We start from the raw sequence: 17,406 nt of genomic DNA, 5'->3' as shown, positions 1-17,406 counted from the left end.
TATACCTCATTTCAATGAGACATTCGAATATTGCATACAGGTTGTGATAGTTCCCCGAATTATATACCATCCAAAGGAATATATATATGAACATCAGATCACTCCTGAACATCATTTAGTGAAACGAGAACCCTTTACGGCCACAGCTCTCACAGTAGCCGTCCTATTGGGTTTAGGAGGAGCAGGAGTAGGAACAGGGGCAACTGCCCTAATAAATCAGCAAAGGGGTATGAAAGACTTGAGAGCCTCAGTAGATGAAGATCTAAGTAGAATCGAAAAGGCAATAGATGGACTAGTCAAATCAGTAAGATCTTTATCGGAAGTAGTACTCCAGAACAGACGGGGATTGGATATACTGTTTCTACAACAAGGAGGGTTGTGCGTAGCATTACGAGAGGAATGTTGCACATATGCAGACCACACTGGAATAGTGATAGATACCATGGCCGAGCTCAGAAAACAATTGGAGAAGCGAAAAAGGGAAAGGGAAGCACAACAAAACTGGTACGAATCATGGTTCAACCGCTCCCCTTGGCTCACCACACTCCTGTCCACTATAGCGGGACCTCTCATATTGTTCATCCTAACAATCACTTTCGGGCCTTGCATATTTAATAAATTGATTAATGTGGTAAAGGGGAGATTGGAAGCCGCCCACCTCATGCTCATTAAGGCGAGGTATGAACCTCTAAGCGATGGGAACACAGAGGACTACTTAGAGCTCAGCAGAAAGGAGCTTGCCAGATTCAGTGAACAAAAATAGTGACATAGAAAAAAAGGGGGGTTTGTGATGGGAATATGACCTTTTTGTTCACTGAAAACAGGAGAAAACATAAGGTTGTGATGGGAATGTGACCTTCTTGTTCACTAAAAACAGGAGGAAACATAATGTAAATAAGTAACTGCCAACTGCCATGCGATAACATATGAGACTAAACATTGCTGAGCTAATCAAAATACAAGTTGTTCCCAGCCCAGGTTCCCAGAGAGGGGGGCGCCGAGGAAAAGTACCAGAGGCCCTATTCGACGACCACCAGGAGGCAGAAGGAGACCTTCTAACAACCTGGTGGACATGCGCAGAGAAGCACCGGAAATGCGACGGGGCTAGGAGCGCGGGAGGGTACAAAAAGGGGAACGGAACAGTCTTCGGCGCGGTAGTTGGTGGAGCAAGGACTCCCCCGCCGCCCAGCGCTGCGATTTTGCTTTCTCTTTTCTGTATTATTAAATTGGCTATATAATTGACCCGACTGGCCCATTGCGCTCATTTATAACAGACATCACCCACCATTGACCAGAGCCAGATTCTGTCCTGTCACCATAACTTTAATAGTACTCAGTTGCCGAGCTGCTGCCCGAGTTTTTCTCTACTCCCCCGGGCTGGGGAGGAGTCTGCACCGGCTGAGCTGTGGCACAGCAGCTGACAGCCGGGGGGGCACTGCCCAGTTGCGCCGGGGGCGTCCGGGGAGCGCCTAAGCAGGACGCAGCGGCGGGCAGCAGGAAGATGAAGTAGAAAAGAGGGACTCTTCTCGGCGACAAAGTCCAGAGTTTAATGTCTCCAGGGGAAGCCAGCCAAGTCGGGACCACGAGGTGGGGGTTCAGCCGATTATAAAGGGGGCGGAACATACAACACATCAACCAATGAGGGAGAACTTGGGAGGGAACAAACTCGTGAGAAACATGCCGGCTAGCCAATAGGGAATGTGACAGGGAGGGACTCTTGTTCCCGATCCAATCACCCACCGAGGAGGGGAGAACTTTCTGGAAAGAGGGAAGGGGACAGTGTGTGATGGACAGGAACTCAGGGAGGGATTGACAGAGGGTAACCAGGGGAACAGGGGTGGAGACAATAAACTGACACTGTCAAAAGGAGGGGTTGCCAGGGGAGGAGGGGAGGGGAACCCCAGGACCGAACCATTATAACTTTAGGGGGAAACAGAACAAACCAAATGAACCCTGCACCACAACATCTCCCTGTTTTTTGTTTAAAATAAAAATAAAACTGAAATTGTTCTTAAACTGGCGTAGTAACTGAAAACCATAGGGAGGATTGAGGGGCCTGCTCCCAATGCATTTTCTCACAGGAAGGTTCTTCAGGGATGGGAGCAGGGTCAGCAGGAGCCTCAACATGGTTGTTTTGGGGGGTTGCGGCAAACAAAATTCTGGTCAGTAACTTATAGATAATGCAAAAACCAAAAACTAAGCAGAGCAAAATGAAGATAACAACTAAAACGGTGCGAATGATGGAGCCCACCCAGCCTGCCACTCCCATTTTGGATAGCAAGTCCCCCAACCAGTCCGAGGTCTGTTGTCGGATGTTGTCAACGTCCTCGGACATGTGGCGGATGGTGCGTCTGACGTCCTCGGCTCATGACAACAGGTTCATGCAGCAGAGCCCCTCGAACTCCTCACAGTGATGGTTGTGGAGTAACAAAAGGAAATCGATTGCTGCCCTATTTTGGAGGGTTGCTTTCCTTGTTGTTTCTTCATCAGCTAGAAGGTCCGCTAGGGCAGTTGAGGTCAAATTGGCTTGCTTCGCCACCCAGCACTCGAGGTGTCCCAATTCCCCTAGTGCCTTTGCTGCGGCCACCCACAGCAAAAACACCGAAACCACAATGTTTTTGGGTTTAGACCAATGTATAATTTCGGCGTCACACTCCGAGACAAATTTGCGGGTGTCTCTTCTAATTCGGGCCGAATTCTGTGTGACATTTTTATTTTTCCAATCTAAAATTTGGGTGTAGTTGGGGGTAAGCAGCGTCAACCGCCCGAAAGTGCAGGGCCCTCCGGACAGACGAGAGGGAATGCCAGGCCACGCTCGGTCTCCGCACATCAGGAACACGCTCTTAGGGAGGATTCAGGGTTGCCCATAGAATGTGGATGGAGTTCTGATTGCTGCAACGCGGTCACACCAGTTGGCGGCAATATACTTCTTGTTTCCCTGGCGGACCTCTTGAAATGGGCTCTCCCCAGGGTAGGGAACGAACTGAAAGCATAGGGAGGCGCGGGCGGAGCCGAGCAGATCGAATTGTGTGGGTTCTTCGGGGGCGTGTTGGAGTACTGTAAGGACCGCACTCCACAAGATTCTAGGTTCGGGACAGGCATCAGGGGCATACTGGGGGAGTAAGGATTTTAGGGTGGGGAAAAAGGGAGAGGGAAAATCATCAACCCCAAATGGGATCCCCACATGGCAAGTTGAGAGGGGGTCTGCTGTAGAGGTCGTGGACAGGCACAGGTGGTCTTGTCCCATTGCCTGAGCCAAGGTCCGCCAGACGTTCGCCTTCGGCTGGGGAACAATCCACGTGTCAGCTGGGTGGGTCATCAACAGAAGTTGCATTAGGATGAGGGAGAATCCAACTGAAATAAACAGAGAAAATAAGTTAATAAAGAAGGTTCTGGTGAGAGAGGTTCTGTCGGGGGGGGGGGGGGGCGGACAGCGGGACTTTTTTCTTTTCCGTTGCCACGCTGCCTCTTCCACCTGCGTAGTAGTGCCGATGTTATGGGCTTTTCCCGGAAGGTAGGGCTTCACCCATTTTGAAGGTACCCACTTTAACCCTGTGGGGGTGGACACGCAAGCATATCCACGACCCCATGTTACTAGGTCAAAGGGGCCTTCTACCTTCCAGGTTTCCGGATCTTTTACTAACACAGGGGGTTTCACCCTCAGGTGCATGTCCTTGTAGGTGTTAAAGTGCCTTGTGATGGGCGAGTTCAGGCACTCAAAACTGCAATTGAGAAAGTTGATGGTAAACAGAGCCCTGGTTAACCGGATCTGAGGGGACTCCACCTTCATAGCCCCTTTTTGATGTTCTAAAGTCCTTTTGAGGCTCTGGTGGGCCCGCTCTACCACTGCTTGTCCTGTGGGAGAGTAAGGGATGCCTGTTTTGCGGCTTACCCCCCACTCCTGCAGGAAGCTCCGGAATTCCCTGGAAGTATACCCTGGCCCGTTGTCAATTTTGATCACCTTGGGGATGCCCAGCACGGAGAAGGCATGCAACAGATGCCTTCTGACATCTGCAGTCTTCTCCCCTGTGTGGGTGGAGGCGTAGACAGCCCCAGAAAAGGTGTCCACAGAAACATGCACAAACCTGAACTTGCCAAACTCTGGAATATGTGTGATGTCTGATATGTGTGAAATCTGCCAGATTTCACAACTTTTAAGTCCCCGTGGGTTGGTGCCAGCGGTTATGGCTGGTAATTGAAAAGCCTGGCACTGCGGGCACGTGGCCACAATCGCTCTCGCTTGGTCCCTTGTCAGTTGGAATTGACGGACCAGGCCAGGAGCATTCTGATGGAATCATTGGTGGCTGAGCTTTGCCTGTTGAAAGGCATCTGGGAGTGGGGCCATCTCAACTGGGGCGGCTAGGGCATCGGCACGCCGGTTGCCCTCCGCAATGAACCCCGGTAGGTCAGTGTGTGACCTTACATGCATCACATAAAAGGGTTGCTCTCGGTGGGAGACTAGATCTATTAGTCTCGAGAGCAAATTGAACAGAACCACGTTGGAGACGTCTTGAAGAATTGCACTCTCTGCTCTAGAAACGACACCGGCAACATACGCAGAGTCGGTCACTAAATTGAATGGTTGAGAAAACCTTTCAAAAACTCTGACAACCGCGGCCAACTCGGCAATTTGAGGTGAGCCCTCAACCTTTACAATACCTGTCTCCCACTGCCGAGTTTGAGGATCCTGCCAAGTCACCACGGACTTGTGGGATGCTCTGGACGCATCTGTGAAAACAGTCAGAGCTTTCAAAGGCTTCCGACTCTGAATGGTTTTAAGTGAAAGTTTAAATGACATTTCTGAATTAAATAATTTGTGGGCCAGTTTGTGAATAGAAATTTGTCCGGTGAACAAATCTAACGCAAATTGAAGAGCCTCATTCTCCAAGAGTAAATGCTCCAACATGGCCTCTGTTAGTTGGCCCGAGTTCAAATTGATAGGAATGTGAATGCCTGTAAAATCAACTCTAGCCAGTTCCCAGATCCGGAGGCAAGCCTTCCGGATCAACTCAGCTACCAACTCTTGTGGCCGTGTCATCCTCTTGGACCTATGATGGCTGAGGAAAACCCACTCTATAATTAAGAGCGGGTCCCTCGAACCTTGGTCCTTAGATGTTTTTGTGGATGACTCCCACTGGAAAATCAACCCATGCGGGTGTGGCAGCTTTCCCAGGATGATATAACTGAATGTGTCCTGGGTTGACTATATGATGCTTTTATCCCCAATCGTCTTGTTCTGTTTATACTGAATAATAAGTTTTACACCTTTAAGACTCTCTTCCAGACAGTGAGGAGGGGAGGGAAGAAGCGCGCAGTTTGTTTTCAGACTGCTCTCACTCCTCCACATTCCTGCTCCTGGACTGTGTTGTCTGCGGATGGACAGACAGCCGGACAGAGCTCCTTTTTTCCCTTTTTCTTGCTTTTAGTTAGTTTTAGCTAGCTGAGGCAAAGAAGTTCTCTGCATTGTGACTTTTTTCCTTTTTTCTTGGACCTGTTCAAGCCTGCTCTGGACTGAACACCCAGAAGAGCACCGGCAGCTCCACCTGTGGCCCCTGGCCGGGCCTGGGCCACGGCGTTTCCAGCACCAGAGAGACTGATCAGAGACTGAGTGAGCCGAGCTGCAACCTGGGGAGGGGACTGTTCTGAGTTTGCTTTCTTTGGAGCAGTGAGAAGTTTTATTGTTAATATTGTTTGGTTTCTATTGTTTAATAAACAGGTTTCTTTCCACTTTTCTCCAAGGAGATATTTTCTCCCGAACCGGTTGGAGGGGGGAGGGGGGAGGGGCAATTGAATCTGCTTTTGTAGAGAAGCCCCTTTGGGGGTTATCTCCCAAACTTGCCCTAAACCAGGACAAATACAGTTAGTGGCGCCCAACGCGTGGCTTGAGAAAGTGGAAAAAAACCCTTTATTGATTGCAGATTGGTTGTGCTTGCTGTGCAGTAGGTTAAAGTACCCAGTAACCATGTTATTTGAATTTGTAATGTCTCTTGGGGAGGCTTTTATGTGGCTCTGGTCTCTAGACCTTTTTGAGGTTTCAATACCTTTCTGGTCACTAGGATTATTGTCCCTATCACGTAGTTTTTGCGGTAAAGGGGCACGGATTGGATTAGCTATTGTGCTGGCCTTGGTGATAATGATTTATAGGGCGTTTACAAAGATACTGGCCTCTGCTTACGATATGTATGGTTTATGGCTTCTTCGTCCTACCCTGCATCCCAGTTCTAGCAGTATGTTTTGGGAATTTATTAGTAATTACACCCAGCTAGTTAGAGGAGGAGCAGGGAATGAGGCTTTCCAGCCTTTCCTTTCCTTCTTCTCCTTTGAGTCTGTTATGTCACTTTTGGAGAATGTTCAGTTTCCCCTGAATGTTAAAGAGACCATCTTTCTGGTATTTAATCTCGTAAGCTTCCTCTATATGGTCTGCAGCTTCTCTAGAATGAGGGCCGAGATGTCTAGAAGAGCTGATGAGACCCCTGACCCAGAAGTAGACCCACGTGTGGAGAATCCTGAGTGGGGTGGAAAATGGGAAAATATGGGCCAAATCCTGAAAGAATTCTCTGACCCTATAGTCTGGGACTTTCCCCATGAACAAATTCAGAACCCAGCTGAGGTGGGGAAATATCTGAAAGAGAAATATCATGATGACCCTAAGGAGAAAAGGATCATTGCAGTGAGCTGGGCCCTGGCATATGCTTATCGCACACTGCTAGATACTGTAGGGCAGCAGACAGAGGAAGGGGGGCAGGGAGATACATCATCAGCTATCCCAGTCGCTCAGGTTGCAGCCAACACCCCAGGCTCAAAGCCAGCAGCTAAACCACATAGTGAGCCTAAGCCAGCAGTTAAACCAGACAATAAGCCTCAACCAATGGCTGTTGCTACTAGCACTAGAAGTGGGAAGTGCACAGACAAGACCGATCGACCAGTGGATGATGATGATGATGATGATGCAGGAGAAGGACCCTCAACATTTCCTGACATAAAATCAGGAGTCAAGGCAACTGGCACAAGATCAGAAGCCAATATTGAGTCCTTCTCCCTGAAGGACCTGCGTGGCCTAAGGAAGGATTACACCCGACGATCTGATGAATCCATAATTAGCTGGTTAGTTCGTCTTTGGGATGCTGCAGGCGAGGCTACAATTCTGGACGGCACAGAAGCGAGGCATTTGGGATCCCTGTCACATGATCCTGTCATCGACCAAGGCATGATGAGGGGGGCTAACCCTCACAGCCTCTGGGCACGGGTCTTGGACAGTGTAGCACAAAGATACCTGTGTGCCGATGATCTCTACATGCAGCAAACACAGTGGAAAACCATAGAACAAGGGATTCAACGCTTGAGGGAAATGGCAGTGGCGGAGATTATATTCTCAGATGACATAACAACTAGGAACCCAGACTTGGTACCATGCACATCTGTGATGTGGCGAAAACTGGTACGACTTGGGCCACATGAATATGCATCTGCTCTAGCTATTATGAAGCGGGATGACACAGATGAGACCGTGCTTGACATGGCAAGGAAGCTCCGAGCTTATGCAGATGCTGTACATGGCCCAACACATGCCAGAATCGCAGCGGTGGAAACACGTCTGCAGAGATTAGAAGATAAGATAGAGGAGAATCATAAGAAGCTCAGAGAGGAGATTAAAGAAAACCTCCAAATCTCGGCAGTACAGATCAGAGGTTCTGGTACCCAATGCAGACGTTCCCCAGATGGAGAGAGAAGGTACACCCCACGAGCTGAGCTGTGGTTCTTCCTCCGTGATTGTGGAGAAAACATGAGGCTATGGGATGGAAAATCCACCGCTGCTCTGGCCCGAAGGGTGCGTGAATTGAAGGAAGACAGGGCTCAGAGAGGAAGTTCCACCACAAGGAAAGCAGCTCCAGTTGCCCATAGCCGAACTGCCAGGTATGATGATGATGATGACATGTCTAATCCCCTTGAAGGAACCTCTAAGACATATGCCCACGGAAAGAAGGATAACCAGGCTTAGAGGGGCCCTGCCTCTAGCCAGGTAGAGGCTAGGGAAAATCGTGTTTTCTGGACGGTGTGGATTCGTTGGCCTGGCACATCGGAACCACAAGAGTATAAAGCTTTGGTCGACACTGGTGCACAGTGTACCATAATTCCATCAAGACACGTGGGGACAGAATCCGTTTCTATCGCTGGTGTGACAGGGGGATCACAAGACTTCACTTTGGTGGAAGCTGATGTGAGCTTGACTGGGAATGAGTGGAAGAAACATCCTATTGTGACTGGCCCAGAGGCCCCATGTATCCTGGGCATAGATTATCTGCGAAGTGGGTATTTCAAAGACCCAAAAGGACTGAGGTGGGCATTTGGGATAGCAGCTGTAGTGACAGAGGGCATCCAGCAATTGAATACCTTGCCTGGACTGTCTGAGAATCCATCTACAGTAGGGCTTCTGAAGGGAGAAGAGCAACAGGTACCAATTGCCACTTCCACAGTGCATCATCGACAGTATAGAACCACTCGAGATGCTGTGATTCCCATCCATAAGATGATCCGAGAGCTAGAGAGCCAAGGGGTGGTCAGCAAGACCCACTCACCCTTCAACAGCCCCATCTGGCCTGTGCGTAAATCTGAAGGAGAATGGAGACTGACGGTGGACTATCGTGCCTTGAATGAAGTGACTCCACCACTGAGCGCTGCTGTGCCAGACATATTAGAGCTCCAGTATGAGCTTGAGTCCAAGGCAGCGAAGTGGTATGCCACTATCGATATTGCCAATGCATTTTTCTCCATTCCGCTGGCAGCAGAATGCAGGCCTCAGTTTGCCTTCACCTGGAGAGGTGTGCAGTACACTTGGAACCGGCTGCCCCAGGGGTGGAAGCACAGTCCTACCATCTGCCATGGACTGATCCAGAGTACACTAGAAAAGGGTGAAGCTCCAGAACATCTACAATATATTGATGACATCATTGTATGGGGGAAGACAGCAGCAGAAGTGTTTGAGAAAGGAGAGAAAATTATCCAGATTCTCCTGAAAGCCGGCTTTGCCATCAAGAAGAGCAAAGTCAAGGGACCTGCTCAAGAGATCCAGTTTCTGGGAGTGAAGTGGCAAGACGGACGGCATCAGATTCCCACTGATGTCATCAACAAGATAACAGCAATGTCTCCACCATCCAACAAGAAGGAAACACAAGCTTTCCTGGGTGCCATAGGTTTTTGGAGAATGCATATTCCTGAGTACAGCCAGATCGTGAGCCCTCTCTATCTAGTCACCCGTAAGAAGAACACTTTCCACTGGGGCCCTGAACAGCAACAAGCCTTCGTCCAGATTAAGCAGGAGATCGCTCATGCGGTAGCCCTTGGCCCAGTCAGGACAGGACCAGATGTGAAGAACGTGCTCTACTCTGCAGCCGGGAACCATGGTTTGTCCTGGAGCCTGTGGCAGAAGGTGCCTGGGGAGACTCGAGGCCGACCACTGGGATTTTGGAGTCGAAGCTACAGAGGGTCTGAAGCCAACTATACTCCAACAGAGAAGGAAATTTTAGCAGCCTATGAAGGAGTCCAAGCTGCCTCAGAGGTAATAGGCACCGAAGCACAACTCCTCCTGGCACCCCGACTACCAGTACTGGGGTGGATGTTCAAAGCAAAGATTCCCTCTACCCACCATGCCACCAGTGCTACATGGAGTAAGTGGATTGCTCTCATAACACAGCGCGCCCGTATTGGAAAGCTGAATCGCCCTGGGATTCTGGAAATAATTACAAACTGGCCAGAAGGTGAAAACTTCAGTCTCACTGATGAAGAGGAACAAGAAGTGACACGTGCTGAAGAAGCTCCTCCATATAACCAACTGCCAGCGGAAGAAACACAATATGCTCTTTTTACTGATGGTTCCTGTCGCATGGTAGGAATGAATCGGAAGTGGAAAGCAGCCGTATGGAGCCCCACACGACAGGTTGCAGAGGCCACTGAAGGAGAAGGTGGATCAAGCCAACTTGCCGAACTCAAAGCTGTTCAACTGGCCTTGGACATTGCTGAAAGAGAGAGGTGGCCAAAGCTCTACCTCTATACTGATTCATGGATGGTAGCCAATGCTCTGTGGGGATGGCTGGAGAGGTGGAAAGAGGCTAATTGGCAGCGTAGAGGAAAACCAATTTGGGCTGTTGAAGAGTGGAAAGACATCGCTACCAGGGTAGGGAGGCTACCTGTGAAGGTCCGCCATGTAGATGCCCATGTGCCCAAGAGTAGAGCCAATGAGGAGCACCAAAACAATGAGCAGGTAGACCAGGCTGCAAAGATAGGGGTGTCCAAGATAGACCTAGATTGGGAGCACAAGGGAGAGTTATTCCTAGCTCGATGGGCCCATGATGCCTCAGGTCATCAGGGTAGAGATGCCACCTATAAGTGGGCACGAGACCGAGGGGTGGATTTAACCATGGACAGTATTTCTCAGGTTATCCACGACTGTGAGACGTGTGCTGCCATCAAACAGGCCAAGAGGGTGAAGCCCCTATGGTATGGTGGGCGGTGGTCCAAGTACAAGTATGGGGAGGCCTGGCAGATTGACTACATCACACTGCCCCAGACACGCCAAGGCAAGCGCTACGTGCTCACAATGGTAGAAGCCACCACAGGGTGGTTGGAGACCTACCCTGTCCCTCATGCTACTGCCCGTAACACCATCCTGGGCCTTGAAAAGCAAGTCCTGTGGAGACATGGTACCCCGGAGAGGATTGAGTCAGACAACGGGACTCATTTCAAGAACAGCCTTATCAGCACCTGGGCCAGAGAACATGGCATTGAGTGGGTGTACCATATCCCCTACCATGCACCAGCTGCGGGAAAAGTAGAAAGGTACAATGGGCTGCTAAAAAGCACCTTAAAAGCCTTAGGTGGGGGATCTTTCAAAAATTGGGAGCAGCATCTGGCAAAGGCCACCTGGTTAGTTAATACCCGAGGCTCTACTAACCGAGTGGGCCCTGCCCAATCAGAGCCTTTGCATAGAGTAGATGGAGACAAAGTCCCAGTGGTACATGTCAGGGGTTTGTTAGGGAAGACAGTTTGGATCAATCCTGCCTCAAGTACAGACAAACCCATTCGCGGGGTTGTTTTTGCTCAGGGACCAGGTTGCACATGGTGGATAATGCAAAAAGATGGAAGAACACGATGTGTACCTCAGGGAGATCTGATTGTTGGGTGAGAACCATGTATAAATATCACTGTTTGCTGAATGTTGCCACCATTGTCTGTGTATAGCTGTATATTAGATGTATAATGTATGTGTTTGTAGAGTTAGAATATATATATTAGTTTTAGTAGTAAGGTGACGATATGGGGATAAGGGGTGGAATGTCCTGGGTTGACTATATGATGCTTTTATCCCCAATCGTCTTGTTCTGTTTATACTGAATAATAAGTTTTACACCTTTAAGACTCTCTTCCAGACAGTGAGGAGGGGAGGGAAGAAGCGCGCAGTTTGTTTTCAGACTGCTCTCACTCCTCCACATTCCTGCTCCTGGACTGTGTTGTCTGCGGATGGACAGACAGCCGGACAGAGCTCCTTTTTTCCCTTTTTCTTGCTTTTAGTTAGTTTTAGCTAGCTGAGGCAAAGAAGTTCTCTGCATTGTGACTTTTTTCCTTTTTTCTTGGACCTGTTCAAGCCTGCTCTGGACTGAACACCCAGAAGAGCACCGGCAGCTCCACCTGTGGCCCCTGGCCGGGCCTGGGCCACGGCGTTTCCAGCACCAGAGAGACTGATCAGAGACTGAGTGAGCCGAGCTGCAACCTGGGGAGGGGACTGTTCTGAGTTTGCTTTCTTTGGAGCAGTGAGAAGTTTTATTGTTAATATTGTTTGGTTTCTATTGTTTAATAAACAGGTTTCTTTCCACTTTTCTCCAAGGAGATATTTTCTCCCGAACCGGTTGGAGGGGGGAGGGGGGAGGGGCAATTGAATCTGCTTTTGTAGAGAAGCCCCTTTGGGGGTTATCTTCCAAACTTGCCCTAAACCAGGACAGAATGGCAAGTCCGGATTGTAATGGTGTGCCTGCCTCTGTGACAAGATGTTTTGCACCTTTTCCAAGGCTGTGGTGGCCTCCTGGGTAAGGGTCCTGGGAGAACTAAGCTCCTCTCCCCCTTTCAAAAGATTGAAAAGGGGGGCTAGGTCTTCCATAGGAATACCCGGCCAAGGTCTCACCCAATTCAAAGACCCACACAGCTGGTGGACATCGGCCAAGGTTTTAATTTGGGTGTTAAAAGCCAATTTTTGCGGAACAATGGTCCGCTTAGTGATTTCTAGGCCAAGGTACTTCCAGGGTGGCATCCTTTGAATCTTTTCTTCCTGGAGCTCAAGTCCTGCAGAAGTCAATGCTTCAATTGTCAGGACAAGCGAGTGGGTAAGTGCGCTGTCGTCAGGTGCACACACCAAGATGTCATCGATGTAATGTAATATGATAGAATCTTTTGCTGCCTCTCGAACAGGGGACAGCAAGGAAGAGACATACCACTGGCAGATCACAGGGCTGTTTTTCATACCCTGAGGAAGGACCCACCAATGATACCTCTTCCTTGGGGCTTCTCGGTTGATGGTGGGAACTGAGAAGGCAAAGCGCGGGGCATCATCAGGGTGTAAGGGAATTTGAAAAAAGCAATCTTTTATGTCTAGTACGGCCAATTTCCAGTTTTGGGGGAGCATGGTTGGGGACGGCATCCCTGGTTGGAGAGTGCCCATGTCTTCGATAATATTGTTAATTTGGCGAAGGTCGTGCAAGAGCCACCATTTGTCTTTGTTGGGTTTCCTAATGACAAAGACAGGGGACTTCCACGGTGACGTGGACTCTATGATGTTACCCTTATCTAGCTGCTCCTGTACGAGCTCCATGAGTGCCTTTAACTTCTGTTTGTTGAGCGGCCACTGCTCCACCCAGATAGGTGAATTTGATTTCCAAGTCAATTTTTGGGTAGGGCACTCCTCAGTGGCCACTACTGAAAAAGCTGAGGAACCTTAGGCAAGTTAATTGTGGCACCCCATTGGACCATCTCCACCCCACAGGGGTTCCGTATAATACAAAACAAATGGGCGAACAGAAGCCAATTGCCCATCCGGCCCCGTAATTTGTACCACGCTCTTTGATTGTCGGGTCAATTGAATGCCCCCTATACCCTGAACTCGTCCGGCCGCGTTTTGCAATTCCCATTGTGACGGTCATTCCCTGGCGGGAATGATTGTCACATCTGCCCCTGTGTCCAGCATTCCGTTCACCCTAGTGGTTTGGCCATCCCTGCTCATGGTGCATGTCAAACGTGGCTTTTCGTGCCCTACCATCTGCGACCAATTAATGTTGTAAGTTGGTAAACTGCCATGAGGAGGTAGGGGTCTCTCACATTCATAAAATTCAGAGAGACACAGGAATGGCCTGGGTGATCACCTGGCCTTTGGCCAGGGAGACCGGTGGGTGAACGCAGAAAAGCCCAATGGCGAAGTTGTGAATGCTGGACAGCAGCAACCCCGGAATGATAGTAATTTCTGGAAGTGTGAATTTGGTGTCTCCTACGACAACACACTTACTTTGGATCCAGTACCAAGTACCTGGTGCCTGAAGTGCTACCATTACGAGGTGGCACTGGGAGATTGTGATGTTAAGGTCCTCAACCAGGTGCAACCTGAAGGGCGAAACCAAAGAAGAGGTTGTTAGCGATGGAAAAGTTAAGGTTGATTGTGAAGTCAAGTCCGGTTTAGATAGTCGTGAAATCGGGTGGGCAAACTAGGATCCCCTCCCCAAATCCCCCTTTTTTGGTGGTATGTCACCCGCCCTATTTTTGTCATCATGCAGGGAGGGGCTGCGCTCATGTTTTAGTTTTTTGGATTTTGATGGAGTCCCTCCTGGGATGCCGTCTGCTTTCTTCAGAACTCATAGAACTGAGCTCGAAGTGGACAGTCTGGCATCCAATGGTCCAAGTTTCCGCACAGGTGGCATTGTCCGTGAGGTGGAGGTCTTCCCTGGGTGGGAGTACGCTGGGGCTGTGCAGGCATCACATCTGCGAAGGCAAGTGAGTCTGCGAAAGACACTCGGCGGGACGGTAGTTTACTTCTGGCGTCTTCCTTGGTGATAATCGGAACCTTCCTCTGACATACTTCAATCATAGATTGAATTGTCGGAGGAGGGTCCAACAGGAGGCTGAGAATGGCTGCTTTGCAGGCAGTATTTGCATTCGCAGCAGCCATCTCTAGCAGCACCTCGGGTCGAGCGCTCTCACTTTGGACCTGTTGATCGATGGCCCTGCGAAGACGCTCAACAAATATTATGAAAGGTTCCTCACCACCCTGGATAATCTTAGAAAATGTTATAGTGGATGTTACTGTTTTTAGAGAAAGGAAAGCCCTCTCTGCTACCTTAGCACTTTCTCGAAGCGCAGCGCGGGGGATGTCCCTGGCTTGAATCGCCCCATCCTCCCAATTCCCAGTTCCGATTAGGTGTTCCGTGCAGACTGCTTCACCACCAACTATTGTGCTGGTCTTGGCATCTGCCCATCAATCTGGGAGGATGTCCCTGACCCCCTTTTTCCATGCTTCCTCCCACACCAGGAACTCGGTTGGGTTGAGGAGGCATGAAAAAAGCGTCCGCAAATCAGAGGGAACAACATTAGTTTCTAATAAAGATGCCTGAAGGAGTCCCCGGAAATATTCACTCTCCCGGGAGAACTCCTTTTGAGCCTTGCACAGCTCCTTGATGGTGGAGTGGGGGAATGGGGACCACTGTGCTTTAACAGGTCTCTCTCCCTCCCGTTGGTATGTGACAGGGGCTGCAGTGATCACTGGTGCAGGCCCTGTGTTCTGGTTCTCCAACCCTGCCCCCACCCCGGGAACCGGGTCGTGGGAACCAGGAGGTGGGGCGTGGGAACCAGAAGAGGGGAGGGAGGGGCATTGCATGGGAACCTGAGTGGGACTGGGAGCCTGGGCGGAGTTGAGAGCTGGGACATGCTCCGCCTGTGGGCGGTAACTTGGGGGCGAGGAGGGAAGGGTGGGGAAGGGGGTGGAGGAACGAAGGGTGGAGTGAAGCAGGGGTGGGCGGGGTTTTGCAGGGGAGGGGAGGGGACAACAGGCTTGGAGGGAAAAAGATAAGGATTGTGGGAAGAAGACAGGGTTTGGCGGGAAAAGCCATGTGGCCACCTCCATCTTGAGCTCCATGGGAGCCATTTTGGGACAGGGTCTGAGAGTTGTCATCCTCTGGGACTAAGAACTCAACTTTGGGTTTGACAACCGGGGACTTCAGGGTAGGAGAAACAGGGTTCGGGGAAGAATCCCCTGAAGTCTGGCCAGGACTTCGGAGGTGGGGGGTTGGAGGACCCTGAGGAAAACCCAGGGGATGGCAAGAACCTGGCACTGTGCCTGTGTGAACTGTTCCCCTCAGGATACCCTTATTCTGAGGTACAGAGGAGGTGGAACAAGGGTCTAGGGCTTGGGGACAGGGTGAACATGAACCAGGGGGTGATTGTTTCCTCAGTTTCCCTTGTTCTTTTAAAGCTGTAATAATTTGGAAGCTCCAATAAACTAATTTTTTACTCTTTGATTCCCCCTCAGAATCTAATTGAGATAATTTTGTTCCAACCAAATTCCAAAAATCTATCCTATGAACCATTTCGGGGGTAATCTGAGGAAACTGAGTAAACAACCACATTATCAACTGCTTTAACTCCCTCTTAATTAACTTAATATTCCTTCCACCTAAAATAGCCACAACTTGGAGACAAACTCTTTTCTGCTGTGTCGACAGTTTAGCACCCATGCCGACACAGCAAACCCACCCCTTGGAGTGAAAATAAATATAACACAAACAAAAAAAAAACCCCTCAGGCACCAGCCCTAACTCCACTGGGTCTGGGACAAAACCACTGACCCGACCAGACAAAACCGGGGTGGGGGGTGTTAGGGGAAGGGGACCACCCGAAGATGGGGAGCTGGGGGTACTCACCCTCTGACCAGCGCCGACTGGGATAAAACTCCAAGGGAAAAGACTTCGCCGGGGACCGACTCCGGGGTGCAGGAGATGCCGGTCCCGTCCCGATCCGGAGTGCCGCCTCTAAAACGAGGTTTGCTCACAGACAGGGTAGTCTGACGTCCACGGAGCAACCGATGAACCAAGCAAGAAGGGCAAAACCTGCCCGCTGGCCACTGACCTCCTGCCGCGGGGTCCGGGGGTGTCCACTGCCCCCACGGTGGAGCGCCAAGACTGCCGAGTTGCTGTCCGAGTTTTTCTCTACTCCCCCGGGCTGGGGAGGAGTCTGCACCGGCTGAGCTGTGGCACAGCAGCTGACAGCCGGGGGGGCACTGCCCAGTTGCGCCGGGGGCGTCCGGGGAGCGCCTAAGCAGGACGCAGCGGCGGGCAGCAGGAAGATGAAGTAGAAAAGAGGGACTCTTCTCGGCGACAAAGTCCAGAGTTTAATGTCTCCAGGGGAAGCCAGCCGAGTCGGGACCACGAGGTGGGGGTTCAGCCGATTATAAAGGGGGCGGAACATACAACACATCAACCAATGAGGGAGAACTTGGGAGGGAACAAACTCGTGAGAAACATGCCGGCTAGCCAATAGGGAATGTGACAGGGAGGGACTCTTGTTCCCGATCCAATCACCCACCGAGGAGGGGAGAACTTTCTGGAAAGAGGGAAGGGGACAGTGTGTGATGGACAGGAACTCAGGGAGGGATTGACAGAGGGTATAACCAGGGGAACAGGGGTGGAGACAATAAACTGACACTGTCAAAAGGAGGGGTTGCCAGGGGAGGAGGGGAGGGGAACCCCAGGACCGAACCATTGTAACTTTAGGGGGAAACAGAACAAACCAAATGACCCATGGACCACAACACTCAGTCTGGATGACACCCCTAAACTACAAGCCAACATTGTCTTCCTAAGGACTCACCTCAGGACGGAAGCCCCATCTCTGCCGAGGGACAAAGCTGCACTCCTCCTCCTCAGCATCATCCTGTGGGAGCAGCTGTGGTGTGCACGACCCCTTGGTTCCCCACCCAGAGCTAGTTTTAATAAAGGCCTTTTTAAAGGAGCTGGTCTTCTGGCCCTGTCTATTACATCAGAGACTCTTGCATCCCCTCAGTGGCATACAGGGCATCTGCACGCCTTTCAGAGTCAGTCATGACACCTCAGTGACACCTCAGCGACACACGGGACATCTGCCTTCCCTTCAGTGACACATAAGGCACCTGCAGGCAGCTGGGGAAGCCTCAGGTCTGCTCAGTGTCCCACCTGTGTCCTCAGCATTCGGATACCCACCTTTCCTTCAGTGACTCTCACATCCCGGCAGCAAATCAAGAGGCACCAGCCATCCTGTATGGGACTCAGAGTGGGTGTAGTGGGTCATGGTGGTCAGGGGCCAGCAGCAGGCAGAAAGCCACTGGGGCTGGGGAAAAGGCTCTGC

The 17,406-nt window shown here is 50.6% G+C and overlaps 1 long non-coding RNA gene across 2 annotated transcripts; it reads right to left on the bottom strand.

The window, feature by feature from the left end:
- Positions 1 to 1,359: 1,359 nt before the first annotated feature.
- Positions 1,360 to 16,766, bottom strand: LOC135308454 (uncharacterized). Of its 2 annotated transcripts, none has more exons than XR_010368874.1 (3): positions 15,948 to 16,766; positions 13,544 to 14,013; positions 1,360 to 3,354 (listed from the first exon to the last, which is right to left on the bottom strand). It is a non-coding gene; the product is annotated as an uncharacterized LOC135308454 (long non-coding RNA). The 2 variants fall into 2 exon arrangements; XR_010368875.1 differs by having other exon boundaries at positions 13,544 to 13,638.
- Between the last annotated feature and the right edge of the window lie 640 nt (positions 16,767 to 17,406).

Source organism: Passer domesticus, chromosome 10 (genome assembly GCF_036417665.1).
Source record: "Passer domesticus isolate bPasDom1 chromosome 10, bPasDom1.hap1, whole genome shotgun sequence".
NCBI lineage: Eukaryota > Metazoa > Chordata > Aves > Passeriformes > Passeridae > Passer > Passer domesticus.
This window is presented reverse-complemented; position numbering and strand designations above follow the sequence as displayed.